Here is a 5289-nt window from a genome sequence, read left to right on the forward strand (position 1 = left end):
TAAGCTTTTTAGACTATACAGTCTTTTTCACAACTAATCACCTATGTCTTTTTAGTGAGAAAGTAGTCACAGACAATATTTAAATCAATGGATGTTGCTATGTTCCAATAAAGATTTGTAAAGATAGGTGACCTCCAGATTTGGCCTGTGGCTAAATTCAGATTCTTAGATAAAGCTGTCACCCTATTCCTGAATTTTCATTTTTCTTTTTTTTAAGTCATATTATTTTATTATTTAAGTAGCTGAGTGAAATGTAATATATGAAGTCTAAGAAATTATATTCCATTCCATTGGAATTGATAATGTTAAAACATTCAGGATATGTGAGCTTTGAGGACTAAAATGGAGGAGAAAAAAATAAAATAAGTGCCAAGAAAAAGTAACTTAAAATTGGCTGTATTTTTCCTAAAGGTAATAAAGGTAATTTTAAAAAGGTAATTCCATTCTATTACCTTCCATGGAAGATCTTTTCACTTCAAGAAAAGTGAAATAAACTAATTTAGGCTGTAAAGCTCTCTTATAAATAGTTTAAAGGAAGTCAGGGCAGAGACTGGGAGCTATCAAAGAAAAATTTCTCTGGACGGTGTTAAACAAGCAAGGAAGACTTTATTCAAGACTATTGCAATAGAGGAGAAAGAGTGAACTCAATGCCACCGATATAAGAGGCAGAAGGACCTGTAAGTGCTGGGTGAGCTAGTAGGAAACTACTGAAGGACATTAGTGGAAAAGTTGATCAATGGGATGGGTTGGACACATTGAATTATTACTAAGTTTGCAAATGTTTTTCTCAATGATTAAGCCATCTGTGGTTTCTAACTTTGATCAATGGGATGGGTTGGACACATTGAATTATTACTAAGTTTGCAAATGTTTTTCTCAATGATTAAGCCATCTGTGGTTTCTAACTGCTGCCCATTGAAGTTAGATTTCTACCCTCCTACAGACACTAGGAGCTAAAGCTCTATCTTTCTTGATGTTTATACTTCAAAGGGATAGCTACCAGGTTGTTCAGAAAGACATTCCTGGGTTATAAAATTGATATGAGCCTGGAAGATTTATATACACTTCAAAGGGGGTCAGGAAAGAATTTGCAATCACAACTTTTTAAAAGTCAATGCTCTAAGAAAAAGGTGGTAAAGGCCTAGACTTGGCAAGAACCCTGTCTAAAGTTTGTGCGTGCATGCTAAGTTGCTTCGGTTGTGTTCAACTCCAGTTGTATCCAACTCTTTGAGACTGTAGCCCACCAGGTTCCTCTGTCCATGGGATTCTCCAGGCAAGAACACTGGAGTGGGTTGCCATGTCCTCCTCCAAGGGATCTCCCCAACCCAGAGATTGAACCCCAGTCTCTTACATCCCCTGCATTGGCAGGCAGGTTCTTTCCCACTATCACCACTTGGGAAGCCCAAAGTTTAGTTTAGTAAAGCTAAAGGAAGCCTTAATCCTGTCTTGGCCAGAACTGATCAATACCACCTGTACACTTAAATTTCTATTACCTCAGAGGGAGTTATTAAAGATTTTTTACTATATACATAACTACCAATAGTGAGATTTTATATTTGTTTATCATGTAAACAAAAGTTCAACCAATACATTTTATATTTATTTCTGAAAAAAATCCAATAAATTGATATTATCATCTCCATTTTACAAAGGAAGAAATTGAGAATGATTTGGAAACATCACAAAACTACAGAGATAATAAGTGGAAGAATCAAAATTTTAACCCAGATCTAATTATATGTTTTCTCTCTTCACTATACCAGGCTGTTTCTCAAAGGAAAAACAAAAAACAAAACACAAAAATCCTTGGGTTCATCTAGAAAATAAAGAAAAATAATACTCATGGTATGGTAAAATCAATATTTCCCAACTATTCTGAGGAGAATTTAGAGTTGTTATGGAAATAATAGATCTGTTTTAGAGCTCGGTTTCTCAACCATGGTACTATTGATATTTTGGTTAGATAATTCTTAGTTATGGGAGCTATCCTGTCCTGTGCTCTGTAATATTTTTAGCAGGATCACTAACTTCCCCCAACCAGATGCCTACAGCACTCCCAAGTTGTGACAACCAACATGTATCATTGACAGTATCAAATGCATGGGGCAAAATAGCCCCTGTTGGGAACCACTGGTTTAGAGGAATGTTCTTGTGAAATATTTTTAGCAGTGGAACTCTTTGAACAAAGAAATATTTTATGGAACACCGATTTTTTAATTGAATAAAATGAGGGGGGGTTTCCTAGGAGATAGAGCTCTATCAACATGACTTTGTCCTTCTCTCCCTTCATCAACTTCCTGAGACTTTTACATCAATCCTAGAATTTCAATATGACTGTGTAGAAATGGCTGTTGAAATAGAATTTACATCTTTCTCTTGAGACATTGCCAAATGGTTGGTCTACAAAACATTCTATGTACTCTTCATCGCATTAAACATAGATGTGCCATTTGTACTTTTGGCACGATGGATAAGTAGAGCTATTGTCAGGTTTTTTTGTTTTTGTTTTTAAAGCCTCATTCAGACCAGCAAAACGATTCCAACTCTTCAGATAAATGGCTGTTATATGCACTTGGGTGAACTGAGCAACTCATTTGCCACAGAGCTATCTCCAATAGTGATGCTCGCAGCTTGCAGTTGATCTGGTTCAGATTTCATTGACAGTAAAATGGATCCTTGGCTTAGCTGGTCCCAATCTTGGTCTGAAGTTTATAAGCATTCTAAAGGGAACATTTCTTTGTGGTTATTGTTACATAATTACTTTTTCTTTTGTTACAATTGAAATATTCTATCACTCAAACTTTTACAATTGGGAAAAATTTATAGTGTAGGTTAGTCCCAATGGAGAGTATGTTTTCTACTTCACCAGATCTTCAGGCATAGCTAAATTAAATTTCATACTTGCTGGCTAAAGTCCAAAAGGTCAAAAATATTTGGTATTTGACTAATTTTTTTCCAAAGTTTATTCACATTACTAGACCAAGGTTAAATGTCTTTGCTGTAAAAATAAACTATTTAAATGTACTTTGTACAGACCAGAGAGTGAGTATTATGAGGACACAAATCACCTCTGTGAATTTTGAGCATTACTTTGCTAGCATGTGAGATGAGTGCAATTGTGCCATAGCTTGAATATTCTTTGGCATTGCCTTTCTTTGGGATTGGAATGAAAACTGAACTTTCCCAGTCCTGTGGCCATTGCTGAGTTTTCCAAATTTGCTGGCATATTGAGTGCAGCACTTTCACAGCATCATCTTTTAGGATTTGAAATAGCTCAACTGGAATTCCATCACTTCTGCTGGCTTTGCCCATAGTGATGCTTCCTAAGGCCCACTTGACTTCACATTCCAGGATGTCCAGGCTCTAGGTGAGTGATCACACCATCGTGATTATCTGGGTCATGAAGATCTTTTTTGTATAGTTCTTCGTGTATTCTTGCCATCTCTTCTTAATATCTTCTGCTTCTGTTAGGTCCATACCAATTCTGTTCTTTATTGTGCCCATCTTTACATGAAAAGTTCCCTTTGTATCTCTAATTTTCTTGAAGAGGTCTCCAGTCTTTCTCATTCTATTGTTTTCCTCTATTTCTTTGCAATACTTTTAGTCATAAACAATTCAGAGTGAATGAATACATTAGTTTTGTTTTTATTTTTCATTTATCAAATATATGATCTCATGGAATAGAGTTTAAAAACAGATTAACTGTTTTAGTAATACAGGCACATTTTTAAAGTTCTACAGAATTCCTAAACAATAGTTTTGAATAAAATTTAAAATTCTAGAAACTTCTCTTCTAAATTCAGAAAAATTAAAGACTTTCACCCGTTTTTATCTTTTTTAAATAAAAAACTAATGCCAATTCTTAAAGCAAATATACACAAATTTGAGCCACATTGAGAATTCCTAAGTATTATCATTATTGTTGTTGTGTTCTTATTAACCTAGAAAGGAAAAACAGAATGAAACAAGTAGGATGGCGTTCATCTGAATTTAGGACTGCACAGCATAAAATGTAAATAAGCTTTTTGATAAATTTGATATAATTTTCTGTAGCTACTTTCTTTTAGAGATTTGTTGCTGAGTTGTTGGTATTGTTTCTATTTGTTTAAACCCATATCACAAACTGTCAGTGAAATATCTCCCTCTCATAACTTAGTAGAATCAGCCACTGATTTTATTCATAATAGTAAAGCAGACTTTAGTGAGATCAATTCAGACACACAGTCAATTCAAAATTACCATTTTATGTATTAACCTCTGCATTTTTCAACCGTTAAAGAACACTTACAGTATAATCATGATTCTCATACAACTATAAAAGCAACATATGTCAATTGGTTTATTTAACTCATTACTTAAGGAATGAACCAATAAAATGTTACAACTGGATCAAAGAAGAATTCAAAGTACAATAATATACTAGCAGATAAGAGTGCTCAAATGAATGTAAAATAGATGAAATTTTATATACTACTTGGTAGGGGAAGGAGAGGTTTTCATTATAATTTCATTAAACAAAATATATTTGTATGTCTATTAATAAGAATTGCTTGCATCCATATCAGTTATTTGCAACTTGCAAAGTTGTAAATTAGCTCCAAGATAATGAAAGGCATATAGATTTGTAGAATCAGATAACTTGGATGCTTATTCTTAAGACAACACTGAATTTTCCATAGAAGAAAACTGGTAGTGATTTTGGTCTGTTCCAAACTGTTTCACAATTTTCTATCTTTTCTCCTTTTCCTGGACTAGCATGATGATAAGTGAAATGAATGTTCTCCTTCACTGTATTTTATGAAGGAAGTATTTGGGTTAAGCAATTAAATGTCTTGCCAGCAACTGATATGAAAAGGTTAGAATAGAATGAGGAAGACTATGTTTTTAATCTGGAACCACTAAAAGAATTTATGATTTTGTCAACGACTGTTTCCCATTTCTTACCTACCCACAAGACAGATACATACTTTTCATTTTTAAAATTCTGGTTGACAGTCACTGACCTAAGTGTGTAGCCAAGTTTAAGAACCATTGGTCTACATCATTTGTGGTACCGAAGTTCTTCCCTTTATTGCATAATTTTGCATCTACAGGTGACCACATGATCCATTTCTGGTCAATGAGATATAAAGTCAATTCTTTTAAGAGAACAATTCTGGGAAAGCTTTACTTTTCTCGCTGAGGATACCAGACATGGTTGGCATTGTTCCTTAGTCTCTTTCTTCTGCCTTAAATGCAAGCATAATGGCTGAAGCTGTTGTAGCCATCTTGCTACTGTGATGAGACAAG

Source organism: Bubalus kerabau, chromosome 11 (genome assembly GCF_029407905.1).
Source record: "Bubalus kerabau isolate K-KA32 ecotype Philippines breed swamp buffalo chromosome 11, PCC_UOA_SB_1v2, whole genome shotgun sequence".
NCBI classification, from domain to species: domain Eukaryota; kingdom Metazoa; phylum Chordata; class Mammalia; order Artiodactyla; family Bovidae; genus Bubalus; species Bubalus kerabau.